The 22,662-nt window shown below is 37.9% G+C and overlaps 1 pseudogene; it reads left to right on the plus strand.

Annotated features, from left to right (window-relative positions):
* Positions 1-22,662, plus strand: part of LOC150075587 (protein ZBED8L-like) — a 122,077-nt pseudogene that overhangs the window by 46,140 nt on the left and 53,275 nt on the right.

Raw genomic sequence — 22,662 nt, forward strand, 5'->3', positions numbered from 1 at the left:
CATTAAGTAAGGAATTCGGACGTTGCGGATTCGTAATAAACTAGATCAAAATACATGAATGATGTTTTTTCAACTATTTGAAGAATTGTATAAATGAATAATCAATGCCGTGTTGTTCCACCTACAAAGCAGAATCTATTTCAAAGGCAGCAGTGAGCCCTCAAGGGTAGCCAGTGGATATAACCGCCGTCTTTCCACATCGGGTGGAAAAGGCTTGAATTCGAACCTTGTCAGTGACGCGGGGAATGTTTACGAGCTTTTTTTGTTCGTAACGTGACTGACAGCAAACTGACCGAAGATCCTCAACATGCACACATAACCTAACCTAATCACAGGCAGCGAATAGACGTCACAGAGAAGCTACTTCCACAATTGGGATTCCAAGACCATTAAAAGTGCTGTTCAGGTGCTAAACAATCGTAAACAATGACAATCATTGGTTCCGTTCAGTTCAGTTTCTCAGGTTTAGGGGATGATTGTTGTTTTTTTAGTGGGGTTTTAGGAGCATCAGTGACTAAGGCCATATTGCTCCATGTATATTGTCTGTAAATTGCGTGTGTTCTGCAATCGATTTTCTGTTTGCTGGAAGAAAAACCAGAGTTTCCGAGAGAAGAAACCACACTACCCTCGCCTGAGACCGACTAACACAGCCATGTTGTGAAAAGGCCCATAAAAATTCCTCACTTCATCGATGGGACTCCAACTCAGGCCTTTTTCACCCGGTGTAGGGAGGACGGCGATTCTACCAACTTTTTTTTTTTTTTTTTTTTGGTAGTTGTTGGCGCATCGGTTTCTGTGGCCATAGTGCACCTCCCAAGGTTTTTGCAGTACTTTGATCCAAGCCCGAGGCGGGATTCGAACCCGCGACCTTTGGGTTGCCAGGCAGGCACTTTACCTACCTGGCTAGCCCGGTCGGCTTCTACCAACTGTGCTACTCACGCGGGCTTAGTGATGGCCAGATATCGATTATCAAAGGTGAAAGAAACAAGACTACCTCGAATAACGTAGCCCTTGGATAACAGAAAAAAACTAGACTATGTATAAAACAGTTTTATATTATTCATAGTTTATTTAGAAAAGATAATGAATATACAAGCGGTGCTGAATTCATCCTTCTTATTAAAAGTAGCCTGAACGCGGAAAGGGCTTTTCTTGACTTAGCAGTTACTTATGCCAGCCTTGTGTGCTGTGAGTTAGTTGGAGGCAAAGATATAATGAGAGTAGGAATAATCTACAGACCAGAAGATTCTGACGAGAGTCTCTACATGAATGTGGAAAGGGCAAGTAAGTGTGAATGTCATCATGAGTGACTTCGATCTGTCTCTAATTCACTGGAATAAGTGAGAGGGAAGCTCACCATGGGGAACAATTTTTAAATAAACTAGATTATAATTTGTACCAGCACATTTGAAAAAATACTAGGGGTAAGAATATTCGATTCCTCATCACTACTCAACCGAATCAGACCCTTACAGTACAGGAATCATTAGCGGGTAGTGATATGCCATCGCTAGTTGGCAGATGAGGAAAGATGTTGCAATAATTAAAAGGCAAAGGCAACGGTTTTGATTTCAGAAAAGGGAACCATGGCGCTACGTGGCATCTATGAATTGGTTGGATTGCAGAGGGAGAGCGAATAATTAGAATCATGGAATACCTTGAGTAACAATGATGGAAGCGTCTTTAAATTCTAAACCATCTGCGAGCAGTGCTATTATGGAAGTGTAGATTCATCATAAGCCTCTTAATATTTCATAAGCTTTAGCTGACATTTTCTTGAGCGGAAACAAAATTTGAGAGCAGTATTGTTCCTCGCGTGTAAAGTCCATTGTTATGTAGGCAAAACTGAACGGGCACAAACTTGACTGAACGCAAAGGTCACACCGTGCGCACGAACAATTGCGCAGCTGCAATGTGATGCAGATTGGTTTCGTCTTAAATTCCGCAGCTCAGCTACAAATAGCAAGCACAATCCGCAGCTCAGCTACAATCCTTAGTAAAGGGGGCGCTGAAAATTCTTTCTGCCCGGAGCGCGAAAATACCTTGGTCCGGTACTGCCTCGTATATAGTCTGTCGGACCCGATACATCGAATGGGCTACAGAAAAATTTGTGTAGGTCGCGAAATTCGGAGCAATACTACTCGAAAAGGCGTTTCTCAAAGGCTTACACATTCCTCTGACCTCTTGTTCTTGTCCTGCTCTGTGATGTTTCCGGATACGCGTGAAGCATTAACTACCTTCTTTATGGTTCGTTGGACTCGTTACGTGAAGCTATCCTGTTTTTCTCGTTGGCATATCACTTAGTCTTCATTACAAACATTGACAACAATGGATTTTGGATGGTTCTGACAAACTGAAGATTGAGTGCACAAAAAAGCTACTGATGTGGCATCCAACCACGATCCAAGTTGGAAATCTAAGTTGCAATCCAAGACCCGTGCTTCAAATACACTACTGTTGAACAGACAGACCCACGATTATACCAGTATGTTTGAACTGGTATGCATGAGTGGAACAGTGTCCGAGTACTTTTTTGGTCATATATATATATATATATATATATATATATATATATATGAATGCACTAAATTGATAGATTTAGTAAGGTTACTCTAACATTTAATTCAAGAAAATGTACTGGGGAAAATTCAACTTTTTTTTTTTTTTTTTTTCATACGAATGAGAAAATAGGAACTTATTTAACAGAAATGCGAGTTATTAATAGATATTTCTAACTTACATTTCATCATTCATCTATAGTTAAAATAGAGAAAACAGTAGCAGTATCTGCCCAGGATATTTACCCATTGCAATAGAACAGCACATTAAATATGCTTTCCTGCTCTGCAACATACGTCATGATGAAGTCAGTAAACTTGGCTTTTATGACCAAGGCCTACATCTATTTCCCCAACAGTTCGAAACTGGCCATGAGCCAGGTCGGTGTCATTAAACTCTGGGATAAATATTAAACCATTTATAACGCATCTGTGAAAAACTGTTATATATTTTCTTAGGGTAGGTAGGGAGGGATCTTAACGTCACGGAGATTTCGGAAATAACCCTTTAAAAATAACCAGTTCATTATTTAGTGTGCATTTCGAGTACACACACATACAAAATAAAATTCGCCAGTTCATTCAACCCAGTTAAAAACTAATAACTAATTAATAAATTTTGAGGTATTTTCCTGAGTCTTTAAAAATGTATATAGCATGATTAAATAACATTTACAATTTCTGAGGTGCCGTTCTCAGCATTAAAAAAAAACAAAAAAACTTTTAAAATACGTCATTTTTAATTTCACTTTTACTGCTTGAAGAATGGCGGCGCTTACCTCAATTGTCCAATAGGATCTTTTCTTGTAACACTCGTTTTAAAATGAAATAAAGATAATTTAATCAGCCAAAATTTCTTCGAAACAACTTTCTGTATTTCATATATATGAAATGCGGACTTTGGTGCTGTCTTTTTCGTGTCAGTTGCCCACAATTCCCATCGTAATGCAGAACTATTTTCTGCGGAGGAAGAGTCAAAAATTTAACTGAGTTGGACTATAGAATAATTCACGTTTTCACCTGTTATTCAAATTTTAAAATATTATGCACAGCAGAGTGACACTTTCAAGTACTGTAAGTGGGTGTTGTTGCTGTTGTAGTGGGGTTTTAAGAGCATAAGCAATTAAGATCATGTTGCTCTGTGTGAATATATACTATCTGCAAATTGCGTGTGTTCTGTGGTCGATTTTCTGTTTGCTGGACGATAAACCAGAGTTTCCGGGAGAAAAAACCATACTACCCTCACCGACTAACTCAGCCACGTTGTTCCGAAAGAAGAAAGTCGATTTGGAGTGTCGTGTTTTTAATCAAAGGTTTATTGAAGACTATTTCTTCATTGAGTAGGACGAAAATACAGTGTATAAGGAGACTGTGCCAGTTTTTAAAGAATTTTAAAACGACATTATGATTCCAAGCATAACTATTATGATCAATATAACGGAGTGTTGCGAAAAGAAAAAGTGTTCAAAGTTACAAAACGTAACTGTTTGATCTTGCAAAACACACTGAAAACGTATCAGTGAAGAAATTTATCTGCTGTAAGTGCGAGTTATCAAGTTGCACATTTGGTCGCTTTTGAAAGTAAACCGTTCAGTGATGGTGAATTTTTTAAACGTCGTTTGTTAAAAGTTGTGTAAGAAATTTGTCCTGAGAAAGGAACAATAATACAAGACATTAGTTTGGCTCGACACACAATCATGCGAAGTGTAGAAGATATTGGAAAGAATTTGTTCGAACAACTTTTGAAAAACATAAAACAAATGAAATATTTTTGTGTGGCACTGGATGAGAGTACTGATGTAAATGACACAGCCCAACTTCTTATCTTCATACGTGGAATTAATGATAATTTTGTAGCAGATGAAGATTTAGCTGATCTACAGAGATGCACGGAACAACTATAGGAGAAAATCATTGCCAATCTATTGAAAAGTTGGTCTCTGATTTGTATGGCGACATCAAATCATTTCAGAATAAGTTGTTATTATTTAAATCCCAAATTGAGCAAGACAATTCAGTTCACTTTCAATGTCGAACCGAGCTGAAAGAGAAACACACATTTCCAAAGAATTGTTGCCTCTCGTTATTACAATTACTTTTTTGACGAGTTTGAAAGTCGATTTGCTGATATAAGATCCCAAAAAAAAAAGACAAAGGTTATTATTATTAGCTATATGGTGCAAGGAAGCCTGAGGCTTATGCTGCACCATCCAAAAAAAAAAAAAAAAAAAAAATTCCCAAGTTATCCTGAGAAAGAGAGAAAAGTAGAAGGGAATCACCAAGAAAGAGAAGAATGATGATATCCAGCTCAGGACCCTGGGTGTGCCAAGCCATAACTCACCAGATGTGAGCCCCCAGAGTTCCGTCTTGTTTGAGAATCCATTTACTTCTATGGCTGAAAACTACAACCCCAGCTTGCAACTTGAAATTATTGATCTTCAAGACAAAACATGGTTCAAAAAGACTGCGAAAATAAGATACTTGAATTCTACAAGGCTCTCCCACCTGAAGATTTTCCGCTAATAAATGAAAATGGCTACTGTGTTCGGATCAACTTATGTTTGCGAGCAAATTTTTTCAAGCATGAAATTAAATAAATATTTAAAAAGAAACAGAATAACAGATGAACATCTTCATTCCGTATTGTGAATTGGCGTCCCATATTTTGAACAATTATCTAAAAATATCCACCTTCAATCATCTCATTAAATGAGAAGTTTTGTTCAGTAAATGTTATTGTGTATAATAAAATTTTCCAAATTTTCAATTTTAGGTGTATCATTATATTTATTTATTCACCTTAATTATAATGAAAAGCAGTGATCCTTTTCAGGTTGTAAATTTTCTAAAGTGAGCATTTAAAAGCAAAAGTAAGGTATTGAAAATGTACAGAATTAAAAAAAAAAAAAAAAAAAGAGGTCATATTTATACAATTTTAATAAAATCTAAAAAATAAATCAGTGACAGATTTGTTGCACATAAGTGTTGGGAATTTGAATTTATTATATATAGTCTGAAAATGAAAAAATGTAACATGAAAACAGAAACTTTCTTTTACATGTAACAAGATATGGAAAATATAACGCAATAATTTTTCTCGAATCACTCAATGCGGCCCGCGAAACAAATCTAACTTTGAATGTGGCCCCTGTATGGGAGAAGGTTGCACAACACTGGCCTAAGAGATACTCCTGTGGTCATCTTGGTCTCCAAAGTAAAATTTTTTAAGGAAATCGCTCGGTTCGCTTTTACCACTATTTCGGGAATGGACGATTCCCATCCATCAGTTTTTTGGTCTCTCTGACCCTTTGGGAATACAGCGTCCTTGTTCTTCGTTTCTTTTCATTACATCAGCCACGACTGATAATCAAAAGAGGCTCAATAATGCACTTTTTCATTATCTTCATATAGGTATAAAAATACGACTAAATCAATGCATTAAAATGTCAATATAAGTGAACCCGTAATAGTTGACTACACTGGAACCGTGCACTAAACGCTTGAGGACCGCACGCGGCCTGTATGTTTAACAAATCCTGCACTGATGATTTACTTATCAGTGGGTCATGCGCAAAAGAAAACATCATGGGGAAAACTACAGCTATTGTCAGTGATGATGGATGGAGAAAGATAACAGAAACGATCTATAATAGTGAATTAGTGATCGATTTTCCTAAAGGACAGCGATTAGACCATTTCTGCTTTAGTAACGACAAACGGAAGACAGGAGAAAATAGCCCCAAATATAATCCATTAAACTTCGAAATATAACCCCATAAATAATTGAAATGTGACCAGATGATAAAGGTTTTTATTCCAAAAAATATATATTATACTTGTCATAATTCAGTTACTGAAGAGAAATAAATAAGCACAAGCGGTTCTTTTTATTTCCTATAATTATTCATGCAGTATTTGTTTCAATGAAATACGTAGGATAAATTGCCAATTTCCGTTTTTAAGAAATGAATTCGGTCCTGACCCATTTACAGATCACTTCAGCTAGACCTGATATTCATCTTCATAATTGTCAAATACGCATGCGTTGTTGGTACTGTTGTTAATGAGTTTTATTGACACAAGGTCTACCTATGGCTAAATTGTATCCTTTACTTGTAATACTTGTAGAAATGAAGCAATGCAAAGGAAAAGCAACTGTAGAACAAAGGCGTAAAATAATAATAATAAATAAATAGCGCTTTACAGAAATGAAATGCTAAACCACAGGGCAAATAAATTGCAATGACATTCTCTCTTTTTTATTAAAATCGAACATCCAGCAACAAACAGAAAATAAGAAAACATTTAAAAGACGCAATTTTTAAGAAGTAGACCTGTTACATCCCATGTTTGTACTTTAACATGCATTTATACATGCATGATTTTCTTGGCCCATCTTTGTTTTATTACAAGATAAAAGTATCGGATATAAATAGCACACTTGCATGTAAAAAATATCCGGTCACCAAATTAAACAATATTTATTTGCTATTCTACCCGGCTTACTAGTTTAATGAAAAAAAGATTTTATTTCGGTGTAAAATTTGTTCTAAATAATTTCCACTTGCATTGGGATTATTGAATATGAAGTCGTTTGGTCGTTAACACATATCTGTTGGTCCGACAAGCAGGAGGATATCCAAAAAGATTGTCTTTTGGAGGTGGACAAATGTGATTAAACAAGTAATTGAATAAATTTATTCTCCTCCACAAACCGAAGTACTTTACATCAAGCGGGGGTGTCGAATATTCAAGATTTATATATAGGATAAGAGTGATCATCGTAAATTAAAATGCACTTACTAAAATTCCAGAGCTTGTATAATAATTTAATTTGTTCTGCCATCCCCACCCTCAAATTGAATGTCGTCTTAATTACTTGCTCTCGAGAGCAGCACAGTGTATAGCGATACTGCTGCTCCCTCAGTGTGTAGTAAAGGCTCAGTTGACCAACCAAAGGCGAGAATCAGTTGTATCGGATTAAACTTTTGTTTTCAGACCGTGACCAAATTAGTCTGTCTCGGGCGCTGGTTGCATGGTTTCCTCGCCTACAAACTGTTTTATCTTTTTTTGTCTCCCCCCCCCCCCCGCGCCCAATGCTTACGGACAGATAAACTGATGCCTCACTGCCTTAGCTATCGCCTTCGTGGGTAGGATCATCGTCCTCCCCACATCAGGTGAAAAAGACCTGAGCTCGAGTCCCGTCGATGATGTGAGGAATTTTTATGGACCTTTTTCACAACTTAGCTAATTTAATCGGTCTCAGGAGAGGGTAGCATGGTTTTTTTTTTTTTTTGAAACTCGAGTTTTTCGTTCAGCAAACAGAAAATCGAACTCACAACCAGTGCTGTAGTCGTACAATTAGCAGAAAGTATACTCTATGAATGTTATAATGTTAAATGTTTTAATATTTGTTTTTTCAAGTCTTTCAAAAACCAGAAGCTATTCTAAAAAATAATCCACCTAAAAAAATCCAGAGGGTATACGGCGTATACCGTCCACTACAGCCCTGCTCAGAACACATGTAATTTGCAGACAATATACAAGGAACAATATGGCCTTAGTTGCTGATACTGCTAAATCCTACAACAACAATAAGCCTTAGTTGTTTTTGGCATATTCTAAACAACCCGTTAAATCAAATTTTCATTAATTCGATTTCCGGAAGACAATATTTGAATCTCGGAGACATAACTGGGAGGAGAGAGGGTCCTTGCAGGTAGCATAATGGTTATAATCACAGTCCTTCCTGTGCTATGGAAAAGGCATGGGTTCGGATCCTGTTTTGTGTTTTATACCACATTGTCGCCGAATTAGTCGTTCTTTGCGAGGGTTGTTTTTGTATTTCCGGAAATTCAGGGTTTTTTTTTTTTTCATCCAGCAAAACTGAGGCACACAATTTACTTACAAAATATACTTGGGGTGTATGTTCAAATTCAGCTCAAGACTTCACCTTCACTGCAATGACGTCCATTTTCTCAACAAGATCTACAATTTTGGACTTGTGCTCTGTGTGTGTATGTGTGTTATTTTATTTTACTTTTTTTGGGGGGGGGGGAATTATTATCCTTAATTATTTTCTTTGACCTTGTATATATATCCTTTAATTTTTTTTGATATTTATGTTAATTTTTAAAAGTTAACGAGATTACTTGCATTGTTTATTTTGAAACCTCAAAGTATCATCTGTTTACCTCAATCTGTTGAGGTTAATCTTGTGTACAGTATTTAATTTTTGTATAGCTGTATAAGATTTTTTTTTTTTTTTTCCATCACTATTTTTAGCTAGAGTCATTGGCTCGAACTTTATTGGGCTCTTGGCGTCCCTCTCTTCTGCTGCCGCCGGTTGGTAGCCCCTGGTCTACCTTCCCGTGGTGGTGGCGCGTTTCCGACTTGATGATTCCGGGTAGCCAAACAGCCAGTTAATTTCTGGCCATTTCTGCAGAGTCCTGTATCTTAAAAGTGAAACGAGGCGGAGATGAATTAACGTTCCAGGTGCCGCCCTACATAAATACATACATTGGGGTGTACGAGCTAACGCTCGGGTAACTTGTAACTAAAATATATGCTTGTAACTTAAAGTTTTTTTTTTTCTGTTTTTTTTTTTTTTGGTAGTTGTTGGCGCATAGGCTTCTGTGGCCATAATGCACCTCCCAAGGTTTTTGTAGTACTTTGATCCAAGCCCGAGGCGGGAATCGAACCCGCGACCTTTGGGTTGTCAGTCAGGCACTTTACCCACCCAGCTAGCCCGGTCGGCTTATGCACTAAGTGATCACTTTATTAGATATACCTACCTAATTGTGAGTAGGTTACCTTTAACTCTGAGAATAGCCTGGATTCGGCCGTGGTACGGACTCAATGAGGTGTCGAAAGAGTCCCAAAGGGATGTTGGTCCATACTGACTCAACTTCTTCCCACAGTTGCTGCAAATTGCATGACTGCGAACCTCTACTTTAAAGATTTCATTCTGTATCACGTCACAAATGCTCAACTGAAGTGAGACCTGCTGACTGGGGAGGCCATCGTATTACGCTGAATTCACTCTCATATTACTGGAATCAGTTCTGTACAATTATGGCCTTGTGAAATAATTGTACAAAAACCACGCACATTATCCTAGTAGAAGAACCCATTCGCAGATGGATATGTTGCAGCCAAGGGGATGTGAACCTGTGGCATTCAAAATGTTACTTCAATGGGAGTGCCGAGGGACTTGATATCACAAGAGGACTTCTCACACCATTACCACCACAACTCTGCATCGTTGACACCTGGCAGGATGGGCCTGTGAACTAATGCATAATTTTTTTTTTTTAGCCATACTGTGGCCCTCTCAATCAGCACAGCAGAAACAGGGGTTCGTCGAACCATGCAACGTTTTTTTTCATTAGTGTTTCTGAGCACACTGTAACCGTACCTTATTTTTTGCTGACAGGAGCGCAAACCGGTTGGACCTTCAGCTGCGATGACCCATCAGTGACAAGGTAGGTTCTACAGCGTGAGCTGCGTGCGTTCTGAAATGCCTCTTTGGTTACTATTAGTGTACTAGGTTGTTGTTTGACTGACTGTAGGTTTTCTGTTACCCTGCACAAGTTTTGTCAGTCTCCGGTGGTCTCTCGCATCAACAAGCTGCTTCTGACCATAAGGTCGCTGTTGGCTAGATGTCACCTGGTTTTCGGACCAATGTCGCGTTACACCCGCGACACAATCGTACATTAAACCCCAGCAGGATTGCAATTTCCTAGATACTCATACCGGTGCATCTCGTACCAACTACCATGCCACATTCAAAGCCACTTAAACCTTTCATCTTGCCCGTTTTCCAGCTGAATTGTACACATACAGCATCCCTAAGCATCAAAGTTAAATGTTTCAGCGCAATGCTGCTCCGAATTACCAGACAAGCCTGGAGATTGAACACCAAAACCCTACATCTATTTTATAATGCTGTCATAATCCCAATTACAACCTATGCTGCCAGTCTTTGGTTTAGACGTACTGCACTTAAAACTGTACAAAGCAAGTTATCCATTATTCAACGTTGTTTTCTCCTTGGCCTACTTTGCCGAACAGTATCAACTCCAACTCTACAGACTCTTGCGGGCACTATACCACTTGACCTGCACGTTCGGTTTAAGAGGTCTTTGTTTTTACATCTGCAGAGGCATTTCTACGGAATTTCAGGGAATCATTGTTAACCCTCAGGCTGATCCCAAAACTGAACAAACCCGATGCTGGAATTTGTTAGTCAACACCTGGCAGAATAGAGGGAATTCTACCGAAAAAGGAGCCATTACAAAAAAATTCGTTCCTGACGTAACTACACTACTTTCATCACCACCAGAAAATGGTTTTCACCCTCGCTGTTTACCTCCTACACACTAACTGGACATGGTTCTCTTAACGCAAAACTTTACCAATTCAGACTTTCTAATACTGTCTCTGTCGATGTGGGCTACCGGAAGTCTCTTCTCACGTCCTTTTTGAATACTCCATTTACGAGGACCTAAGATGTGCTCCTTACTCTGTTTTCTTAATGTAAATTTTGTATATACATATTTTAATTTTAGTTTTATACTGATTACTACTGTTTTGTATTTTATGTAATTTCTAGAGTTCTCACCTTTATTTAGGTGATGTGTGTCCTGTGTGTGAGAAACGTGTATATAAATCAGTAAATAAATTGGCTCTTAAGGCAAAAGTTCCAAACTTGTCTCCTGGATGTGAGTAGATACTCAATCTACTCGTATCAATAATTTCCAGGCCCTTCAAACCTTCTGCAATGCTGCTTTTAATCGCAGGAAGACTTTCAACCTCAATGTTAATTCAAGAAATCAAACTGAAAACACATCATTAATCGTAATACAGCCTGTTGCCTCGTCTGTCGTCCTGATGACGTCATATACAAAATTTTTGTGGTTTTCAAGTACAAGCGAAGGTTTTAAACAGATGCTACATTTTTCTGGCTCATCCTTTATCAAGACTCTCTACAACTAAATCCTTCCTCTGCTCAGTCATACCGTCATAAACCAGTAACTTCTAATACCACTCTAGATTAACAGAACAGATTTATATCTAGAACTTGTTCCTGCCTTGCAAATCTTGTTTTTGGATGACATTACTACTACTACTGTTTGATTGTACACCTTTTCCCTTTGTGGACTACTTTGGGCAGCACTGAATAAAGACGTGGATAAAGACATTTATTTTTTTATTTAGATTTTTTTTACTTTATGCTATTTTCTTCTTCATTTCTTCGTCTTCTGCTGTCCTGTCTCTTGGGAATGATTGTGTGTGCGCGCGCGCGCTGTTGCCGGCATGGGGATTCTTTTGAATGATTCCAAACTCGCTTCGGACATTCAGTGCGCGACTGTTGAGGTTGGCCATGGTACACGCGTAGTTGTGGCCTATCTCCCCGTGGTGTATACGGACACTGGGCAGGCTTTCCAAGTGAGCGCCTGCCTGGTGACAAAACGGCCAGAAACAACTAAACAACACAACACAACACACTGCACAAACATAATATTACACAAATTTCTGGCCATTTACAGTGATCTGTAATCATCACAGTACACAAAGGTGGAGTTGAACTTTCGTTCAGGTGCCGTCCTACATAAGATACTCTACATGTCTACATCCTTAAGCATCGGCCGACCTGCTTTATATCGCATAGTACGAATGTATGTGATGCTGTTACTGAAGAGACGTTCCATTTCAGGAAAGCAGTAGATGTGTCTAATAAAGGGTCCACTCAATGAGTGTATATATCTATTTGGGAAGGAGGGGGGGGAGAAGGAGAGAGACTCGTAAGCGGCATAAAACAGTACCGTTCTTGACTACTGGAGTAGTTGCGTACGGTTGCCATTTCATGGTTAGTTAGCTCCAGAAGATTTTATCTAAGTTAAAATATTTATTGATTAGAAAACATAACGAAGATGCTTATTTCTATTATATAATACCACGAACGTAATAATGAAAAAAATTATTTGAAAAATCAGCCTCCAAAAGATAGTTTCGATAACTGTAAGGCACGAAAATCTGCCCTCGTGGGTAGCACAGTTACCAGAATCGCCGTCCTCCCCACATCGGATGGAAAAGACCTGAGCTCAAGTCCAGTCCATGATGTGAGGAATTTTTATGGGCCTTGTCACAACGTGGCTAAGTTAGTCGGTCTCAAGCCGAGGGTAGCATGGACTTTCCTCATGGAAACTCCAGTTTTTCGTCCAGGAAACAGAAAATCGACCTCAGAACACAGGCAATTTGCAGACAATATACACGGAGCATTACGGCCTTAGTTGCTGATGCCCCTTAAAACCTTATTATAATCATAAATAACTAGGAGCAATGCACATATTTTACTACAAGTGCCATAGGCAAAACGTAGGTTTAGTTGTAGAACAGCACAGAAACATTTATACCCGTTGGCATGCGCAGTTTAAAGTATGGTAGTAAAACTCTAAAATCATAAATATTTTAGAGTAAAATGTATTTCCTATAAATAAAGAATGAGGCGCCCCTGGTGTTAATTTCTGTACAGTTTACATAACGAATAGTGGTTATTAAGAGAAATTTCTCAAGGGGAAAATTGCGGTCTGGTTTATTTCTTATTAGATGGTTATTTTATTAAATTATTTATCAGCATGCGTTGGTGAGAGTGCCGTAGCGACCTACAGAACTCTCGCCAAAAGCGACACAATTTAATTTAATCATCATAACACCGCATTACAACAAAAGTGAAAATAAATCTGGAGGGAGGCGCCTCCGTAGCCAGGTGGGAAGGAGCAGCAGTGCGTAGCACACGCTTCTTGATTAGACCGGGGTTCGAGCCCGTCACCACCAAATACGGAGGATGCGGAAAGGTCATTCAGGGAATGACCACCGCATATCCCGGAGCAATATGGCCTTAGTTGCTAATGCTCCTAAAAAAAAACCAAATAACAATAAATCTGGAGGAGACTGCTTGACATGCGCAGTAATGTTTTACGTATGAGCATCAGCTTCAACACGAAAGTTGCCAGAATAACTGTAACGTATGACATGAATTGAACAAAAAAAAAAAGCAACAGGCTTCAATGTTAACAATACATTTTTTCCCCTTGATCTTTTATTTATTTTTTTATTTTTTTTTAATGAAAGACCCACACACGAGAGGTATTAGAACACATAGTACTGTACTTAGTACCATGCATGGGTTGGAGGTTGAGAAAACGAAAGAAGATATTTGTTTACATTAACTTCTTGAACTTCTGTAGATTGTAATTTTCAGGAAATACATATGAATGAAGGTTGTTACAGAAAACGCCAGTTAAATGAATAAATGAGGAAGAAAAAAAGTTGGTTCTGCGAGTTTGAAGTTGGACAGTAAATGGACGTTGGCGGCACGTGTTCGGACTGTTTTGAAAGAGAGTGGGAATTATAGAAACCAATTCAGAAGAACAGTGCCCATGGAAGTATCTATAGAAAAGGCATGCAGGAGAAACAGAACGTCTATGAGACAGAGAGTGACGAGACTGTTAGAGATGAGTCATTAATTAACCTAACTGCCCTCTACTGAATGGAACTTAGAAGCCTGAGAGAGTTTTTGGGGCGCCGCCCAAAAGAAACAATATTCCACGTTAGGGCCGATTTGCGATTTGTACAGAGTGAACAGCTGTTTGGAAGAAAAGTAACGCCGAGAGCGAAAGAGAAAGCCAAGTTTTTTAGATGCAGTGAAAACTAATTGTAATGTGCTTATGCCAAGAGAGTTTATAAGTCAGGGCAGTCCCAATAGAGATACATGATCTTGCCTAGAAATCGGTGTATCATCGAAGATAAGTAGAGGAGCAGATGAATCCTTTTTGTGAGATATATCACAGGACTGAGTTTTAAAAGGATTCAAATCAATTAAGTCATCTTTGCCTCACTATAGAATTACCTGGATATCGGCATTTAAGGAATTGGTAGCAGATATTCGAGAAGTTGAAGCTGTTTGAGCAGGGCAAGGTTTCTCAAACTGGAAAGTGGAATGCAATGTGCTATCATCAGCAAAACTATGGACCATAAGTTTCTAAAGAAATTATATTGTTTACATAAGAATTACTGGTGTCAAATATATGTGCTAAGCACATATATTTGACACCAGTCCTACGTGAGAGCATAGCGAGTTTGTCCCCTTTCCACTAGTTTAGAGAGATCTGGGTTCGAATACACTCGGAGACTGCAGGTTTTGGTTACAAAACTTTAGGGTTCCTGGTTGTTAATATTTTTCAATTCGAGCTGTTCAAACGGGACTGTAGTAGTTAGCTGATCTCAGTTGAAATGGCGAAATAATATTCCGTTAGATATTCCAAGTTTTTTTTTTTTTTTTATATATATATATATTGCTAGCAACACAATGTGGAAATGAATCAGCGAACAAAACTGCAATCAGAATAAATGATCGCATCATTACAGTAAGGGCCGACGCATTATGACCAAAATACCAATGAACCGGTAATCCCACAAGTAAAATTTATTGATTTTTTATTAAAAACCAGATAGGTTTTTAATAATTACAATTTCCACGCAGGGCAGTTTTTTCTATAAGTTCGTATTGCGAGTAAGTTAGTGTTACAAAAAAGTGTTATGCGAACCAAATTTACAGAAACGCTTCAGAATTTTAGTATTATTTGTGGTGACAAATGGTGCAAGAGAGCAAGCTTATAAGGCATCAGCCAAAAAAAAAAAAAAAAAAACACATTCGACATCAACTGCTCATCCCCTCCAATAATTTGTCGAGTTCTTCCTTGAATTTATCCAACATACCCACTTCCACAACAACAGATAGAAGTTTGCTCCAAAAGCAAATACCTACCGCTGGCTGAAGGCAAACCTCCACAATCTACCTGCAACTAATCGAATTTATGTGCCCTGTGTAGTCCGAGCAAGAAGAATGCCATCAACATTGAGCTTGCTCAGTCCATTCAAAGACTTAAAACACCTCCATCAAATCACCTCGCAGGTACCTAGTCTCTATACGCTGAAATTTGCAGAACTGAAGCCATTCCTGGAAAGACCATCCTTTCGTTCCCTTTAACTAATCTCACTGCCCTTCTCTACACCAGTTCCAGCAGCTCTAGATCCTTCCTAAAATGAGGCCTCCGGAACCTGTACAAGGTGTGACTATTAAATAACGAGACTGCGCACGCTGCCACTATATACCGTGTGCCACCTGTGAAACAAAGGCACAACAGTTGACCTTGAACCTTCCCCTAGCTGTCTGCCAAGTCAAGTGAAAGATTCAAGCACTGTACACGCTCTGCAGCAAGACAGGTTTTCATTACCTTATGTTTTTTGCAGTTGGCCGGAAAAATGACAGACAAAAGAATCGAAGAACGAATCAACCCGAAATTTTTAACAAAACTAAAGAAAACACCAACTGAAAGTCATGAGTTGTTACATCAAGTTTACTGTGTCAAGAGTTCGTGTGCTGAATGGCATAAAAGATTTTTTGAATTATGAGAGAATGTGGAAGACAATGAACGACCAGGCTGTCCGGTATATCTATAAAAAACTGATGAAAAAGTGAAAGTGATCATCATTTAAGCATTAGAATGGTTGCAGAACGTAATATGGACAAAGAAAGACAAATTTTAACTGAAAATTTAGGCAGCAGAAAAGTGTGCCAAGATGGTGCCAAAAATGTTGAATGAAGATCGATGAATGAGAAGATTCCAAGTTTATGAAGATGTTTTCAAATAAACTGAAGGAGATCCAGACTTTCTGAATATTGTAATTACTTGTTCCAGTACGACTCAGAAACTAAAGGATAGTGGATGAAATGTAAGATAAAACAATCCCCGAGACAAAAAAAAAAAAAGCAATTTTTTCATGAATGTCAAAATCAAAAATGAAAACCATGTTTCTTGTTTTTTTCGATATTAAAGGAATTATTATGGCTCAAGAAGTCCCACTAAACCAGATTGCCAATCAAAATATACTACATTGAAGTTCTGATTGTGTTTAAAAAAAAATTGAAGGAAGAAGACCTGAATTGTGGAACGATGGTTAGACGCTCTATCGAGACAATGCTCCAGCACACATCGTGCTTTCTGTTCGTCATTTTCTGGCCAAAAAGCAGGTCCGCGGTCATGTGCGTGTGTGTAAACGCGCACCCTACTTGCCAGATCTAGCCCCTTGTCAGTTTTTTTCCTCTTCTCTAAACTGAAAAGCGTACTTAAGGAAACCCATTTTCAGTTCATTAGCATTAGTTGAGGCATATGATGCAAGAAAACAAGCTTATATAGCATCAGCCAAAAAAAAAAGAAAAAACTTTCCCATTTCACCCAACCGGTCATTCCAAACGTTTGTCTAGTTCAGCCTTAAATTTATTTAAGCTATCAACTTCCACAACAGCAGATGGAAGTCTGTTACAGCAATCAACTACCTGCTGACTAAAGGCAAACTTCCGCACATCTATACTGTCTTTCCTCAATTTAAATCTATGCTCCCTCAGGTTCTTAATCTGAGCAAGCGGAAGTATCCCATCAGCATTGCGCCTGCTCAAATCATTCAAGGCCTTATACACCTCAATCAGATCACCTCTCTGGTGTCTAAGTCTCCAGATGCTGCAACTTGCAGAACTTAAGTCACTCTTGGTAAGAGCACCCCTTTGTTCCTCTCACCAATCTTGTTGCCTTTCTCTGTACTGAAGATATTCAGAAAAAAAAAAAAAAAAAACGATCGAAGTATGATGATGACGACTTACAGATGATGACTTTTAGAAATGCTTCTGTGCTTGGAAGAAACGTATGGAACAGTGTGTGCAATCCCAAGGTAATTATTTTGAAAGGAATAAACTTTCAGGCACGAAATATTTCATTATATTTATTTTATTGCAACAGTCTCATTATGTAATAGCCATGCCTCGTATGCACAGTACTCAACGGCGCACTATAGCCATAGATGCCGATGCGCCTAAAAAAATTCCCGAACAAACAAGCAGTACTCAAGATTCTAACCACTGTCTTGCACAATGGGATAATCACTTCCTTATCTCTGCTAGAAATTTATTTAAAAACAAACAACAAAATAAAAACAATAACAGTACAAAAAAAAATATATATATATATATTTAAACAGATTTAATGCAAGAGCATTAAATTCCTTTAAAGCAGAGTAAACATAGTACTAATGTATGGTAAAAAGAACTATACAAGGTTGCCATGCCGTTGGAGGAAACGTTTTATCCCTGGATTTTAGACAACATCACTTTGTACCTTTTACTAGATACTTGCTGTCATTAACGCAGCATCCCACCCGGACACACCCAATAAAAAAAATAAAATAAAATCTGACAACACTTTTGTGTTGCCATAACTGAACAGCAGCGTTTTTGACCAGTGGTGTACCGCAAGACGCTATCTTTTTATTTTATCTTCTCCATAAAAGCGAAAATTCTTTATTTTAGTGCTTGTTGATTTTTTTTTTTTAACTGTTAGTGCAAGTTTCTCAACCTGCTAGCAAACTGCATCAATAGTTATTACTGACGCACTTCGCACACACAAAAAAAAAAAAAAAGAAAACCAAAAGTGGCAATAAGAATGGCACTTTTGTTTGAATGCTTCTTGTAAAAATTTATCCAGTCCGTTGTATGTTTTTTTAACGATTAACTATGAACAAGCGTGTGAACAGGTTTTGAAGAATACATTTATAGCTCGTCCGAGGAAAGCGAAGAATCATCGCTTTCCCGAATCAAACACTTTCCCTCATAAAGTGGTAAGTTAAAACAGTCGTTCTCAATCTGTGTGCCCCGGCATATTGATGTGCCGTTAGATTATTATTATTATTAAAAAGCATTCTCGAGTTTACCCTGAAAGAGAGAGAAGTAGAAAGGAATTACCAAGAAAGAGAAGAATGATGATACCCAGCTCAGGACCTTGGGTGTGTCAAACCAAAAATTCTCACCAGATATGAGCCTCTGAGATTAGAAAAAACACCATCGGGTTCAGTGGCAATTACTATTTAGGTGTGCCATGAATATGCGTACTTTAACTTCAGGTGTGACTTGAGTGACAAAAGGTAGGGAACCACTGTTAAAGTTACATTGAATTACATACAGCCAATACAATAATTAAATTAGATATAGTTAAACAAATGAATCATTTGCAAAATACGAATTACTGCATATTTGTTCATACCTCAGATTTTAAAAAGGCTACCAATCAGACGTAACTACAAGTTCTACCCCCCATCCCCGGCTCTTTGACAACCACAACAAATCAGGCAGTCCGGTCCTTCCCCACGGGGTGGATATTCTGGCGGTGATATCATCACTGTGGGCAAGGAACGACTAAAACAGAAATGTTTCAGAAACAAGCGTATAATAAAATGTATCATGAAAAACAATAAATCTTAACTAAAATTAAATAACAGTTATGCATTTATTTTGTGCAAATCTCTGTGAGACTATGGAAACTAATGACAAACAGGATACTGAATGCATTAGTGTGCCGAACTTTCACATCGATAGCGATCGGAATTTTCCCGTTGCTAACATATCCTGCTAAAAGCGTTGTAACTTGTTTCTTGTATCCCCTCCTCCACCCCCCCCCTGCTTCACTCCAGGTTTGTAATTAGTTCCGCCTGTAGCCATCATTCGGTGGCCCTAGCTTGTATTGTTTCTTTCGATAACGCTCATCAATGTGCTTTGGAGGCGGGAAATGTTTCATATTTCATTAATAAGTACCACTGGCCGATATCTTCGAGAAAGTACTTTATTGGAGGAGGAGCTTTTAAAGTGGTTTAGTGGTATTGAGACCACTAAACTACTTTAAAAAAACAGTCTATTTTCATCGCAAACAAACCAGCCTTTAATAACACACATTTTGGGCTATTGACATTTAAGTTGTCTTGCAACAGGTGATTATGATTTTTGTGTATTATATATTTTTAGGTTCATGAATTATATTTTTATTTATTATTTTTCTCAACAAGACCCCCCAATATTTCTGTTTAGTTTATTCCTGATGTAAACATGCGTAAGTTGCCCTTTCTCCCAAAAGCAGCCACTTCTTAAGATGTAATAATTGTTGGGGTTGCAGTCATCACAGCTGATTTGCTTAGTTAAGTTTGGTGACAGCATCCTTGATGGTTATTCCAGCATATGAGGTGGCTGCTTTTAGGAGCAAGGGTGACTCCTACTTGTTTGCATCAGGAATAAACTAAAGAGCTGTTCTGGAACAGAAGATGAAATAAACCATCTCCATTACATGTATATTGGGGTTGGGACGAGGGATTTAATTCATCCCCTGAATGAGGAAAAGACTAGTCATTTTCTTCAGTTTTCACACCAAAAATATTTAAAAAGGCCTGTGTGTATATTTTAATAAATTGGAAGAAATATTTTATCAATTATCCTTTATCAACACAGCTGGTTCAGTGGTTCTGCACTAGGAATACAATATCACTGGGACCATTTTATGTAGCAGGAGGGGAGAAGCATTTTGTTTTTTGCATCTAGGCACTGAAGTCTGACTCTCGGCATTGCCCTTCTTCATAGTGCAAGTGGTATACCTTTTCTGGACAGTTGATTCCTCAGTCATGATAGACTGCATTTCTGATATGTTTAGAACTTGAACCTAATGACAAGCTTAATATAATTCTAAAATTTTTACCTCGCAAAATAAATCATTTATGAAACTAGTACTGTTTTAAGATTTTCTCAAATATGACAACTTAGAAATGGAATCTAATGTCAATAAGTTTCTTTAGCCTTGACTCATTCATAAATCTTCATGAATCCCAAACTGAATCCTCACCTCATTTTGATTTAAGTATTACAGGCAGTGGCAAAACTATAAATTCTGCTTCGCTCCCTGCCAGATTGCCAAATGGGCCTCACGTGCTTTCACTACCATATGGTATGATGTATACAAAAAACTTAGTAGAAATTATGTTGCTTTTTATACAAGTTAACATGGAGCAAGGTTATCAAGAAAATGGAAAAGGCTGTTATTGCGCTGGATAAAGCAGAACAGTCTCTGACCAGTATTTCAAAATTCTCCAGTCATCTGGAATTAGCAGGTGTTTTGTCTATAATGCCATTAAACTACCTACAACTCATACATGGTACTAGTTTTAATACCTTTTGGTTTGGGATTTTCATAAAAAAAAAAAAAAAAAAAGTGATGACTGTTCTAGATCCAGTTGTCTGTGCACAGATACAACTCAGAGGCAAATAAAGACTTAGCTGAATTTGTTGAAATCTTCTCCTAGAACAAAAGATGATAGCCAGAGATGGAATAACACCTAAAACCATGTGAGGATTAATTAAATCAGATCAAGGGATGTGTGCTTTCATAGGAAAGGATGACATATTAAAAAAGGAAAAAATAGTAAAAAAAAAAAAAAAAAGATCTTTTTGCAGATCAGAAAATATCCATTGCCAAACAAAATTTTAACAGTCAGAAAGTTTAGGTCCACAACCCTCTGGGAAGATGGCTTCTGGTATCAGTGATGGCTTTTGCAAAGTATGAACCATGAAAGTGTCAGGTGTATTTATAAAGGCATGTTCATATGCGAATAATCCAGGTATCCCTCAATTTACACTGCCCCAATTTCCATCTCTTCACTTAATGTCCATAACCAATTATAACCAAATGCAGCTCCAACATCCTTTCTCTTGCTTATGCATCCAACAAAACAATCAATGATAATTCATTGTACTTAAGTTGCTCATCTCCCACCTTACTATTGCAAATAGTAAGGTGGGAGGTAGCTGGGTTTCAATTTCAATTACCTTTGAAATTGAAACCCAGTAATGCATACAATTTCCATCTTGGAAGCTTTGATCCATCCAGTGATGGTGCCCAAAAGTTAGCACAATTTTAAACAAATGGTTTTCACCTTTGGGTGATGCCATTTGTTTAATATTATATCAGCAATTTGGGTTGATGCTGTTTGTTATGTTTGTTATTTGGTTTTTAGGAGCATTAGCAACTAAGGCCATATTGCTCCGGGATATGCGGTGGTCATTCCTTGACCTTTCCGCATCCTCCGTATTTGGTGGTGATGGGCTCGAACCCCGGTCTAATCAAGAAGCGTGTGCTAAGCACTGCTGCTCCTTCCCACCTGGCTACGGAGGCGCCTATTTGGGTTGATGCATGGACAATGCTGTTGTCGCTAGTGTAAGGATAAGCCCAAGTCTTGATGGCAGACTTTCAGCTGCTTTCAGAGGAAGGGCAATAGTGTCCTCAAAGACAAATATTGAATGTAGAGATGTGTTAAAAAGTGGTAATTTAATGAGAATGTCATGAACAAATGACCACCAACCAAACCATCATCCATACTATTGTGTCAGTATCATAATAAGTGCTTCAATCCATAAGACTTATGCTCAAAGCATTTCAGTAACATATAAGCAACATCAGTGACAAGATGGCTATCACATTGCAGAGTTACAAAAACAAAGTAACACAATCTGCAATTAGATTAAGTTGCCAAAAGAAATTCACTGAGAAAAAGAAATTTCTGAGGGTAATGGACAACATCCCATATAGGGTTGACTTGACATATTACTGCCAAAGTTGTCAATGTGTCATATAAAAACAAATCAACAAGAATGACCCAGGTAGGGATGTAAAAATTGTGTCACCTCCTTGGAAGAAAAGGATGAAGTAATGTTGATTATGTTAGTCAAGCACCTTAAACAACATCTGCCTTACCGAAGGATTAAGGAGAACAGGTATGCATCATGATAGCATAACACATGTCCAAAGATTTAAATATCTTTACCGCTGAAAATTATAGGATGATTCCAACTCTAAAGCCATTTTCGAAGGAAACCAACATCTAAAGCCATAAATATCAGCATATATATGTGATGAAAAACATGAGAATTTGGCATCCATTTCCATAAACCACAAGGTCTATGGAAATGGATGCCAAAAGCTCATGGCATATTCCATGTAAGACTATTCAGAGGGGGGGGTGGAGATAATTATGTTTAGAAACTGCATATCATATAAAATTAACTAACACTGAGATAGCATTTTTAGCACTGTGGTATAACTAGTGATTTTATTTTCATTGCAGTCTTGGAGGAAATATAACCACATTTTTTTTAGTAGTAAAATATTAGTAAGTC

Source organism: Mastigoproctus giganteus, chromosome 14, assembly GCF_048544385.1.
Source record: "Mastigoproctus giganteus isolate SK-2022 chromosome 14, ASM4854438v1, whole genome shotgun sequence".
Taxonomy (NCBI): Eukaryota; Metazoa; Arthropoda; class Arachnida; order Uropygi; family Thelyphonidae; genus Mastigoproctus; species Mastigoproctus giganteus.